The sequence below is a fragment of the Triticum dicoccoides genome, chromosome 1A, assembly GCF_002162155.2.
Source record: "Triticum dicoccoides isolate Atlit2015 ecotype Zavitan chromosome 1A, WEW_v2.0, whole genome shotgun sequence".
Lineage (NCBI taxonomy): Eukaryota > Viridiplantae > Streptophyta > Magnoliopsida > Poales > Poaceae > Triticum > Triticum dicoccoides.
The window spans coordinates 38,514,598-38,515,100 of NC_041380.1; the positions used below are offsets into that span (position 1 = coordinate 38,514,598).

The following is a 503-nucleotide window of genomic DNA, read 5'->3' on the forward strand; positions in this document are numbered from 1 at the left end:
AGGGGCAAGCATTAGGGACGAAGACGGGGGTAACATGTCGAATGTGATCATACCAGCACTAAAGCACCGGATCCCATCAGAACTACGAAGTTAAGCGTGCTTGGGCGAGAGTAGTACTAGGATGGGTGACCTCCAGGGAAGTCCTCATGTTGCATTCCCTTTTTAAATTTTTTTTTGCACGGCGTGCAAAAGAAAACTCACGGCCGCGACATATATTTACCACGTTTTATTATTTTGCACGGCGTGCAAAAGAAAACTCACGGCCGCGACATATATTTACCACATTTTATTATTTTGCATGTTTGCGGTAAGTTTTAGCTCGTTGGTCATTATTCACGAGCGTAGTGGCGGGCAAAGCAAAGTACAATCGTCTTTGTAGTGGAGCTGGGAGGGGCAAGCATAAGGGACGAAGAAGGGGGTAACATGTCGGAAGCGATCATACCAGCACTAAAGCATCGGATCCCATCAGAACTCCGAAGTTACTCGTGCTTGGGCGAGGGTAG

At 47.3% G+C, this 503-nt stretch overlaps 1 non-coding gene and 1 pseudogene across 1 annotated transcript; both read left to right on the top strand.

The window, feature by feature from the left end:
• Positions 1 to 39: 39 nt before the first annotated feature.
• LOC119295915 lies at positions 40 to 158 on the top strand. The gene has a single exon (XR_005144500.1). It is a non-coding gene; the product is annotated as a 5S ribosomal RNA (ribosomal RNA).
• Positions 159 to 428: 270 nt separating this feature from the next.
• LOC119297454 overlaps positions 429 to 503 on the top strand; it is a 105-nt pseudogene continuing 30 nt past the window's right edge.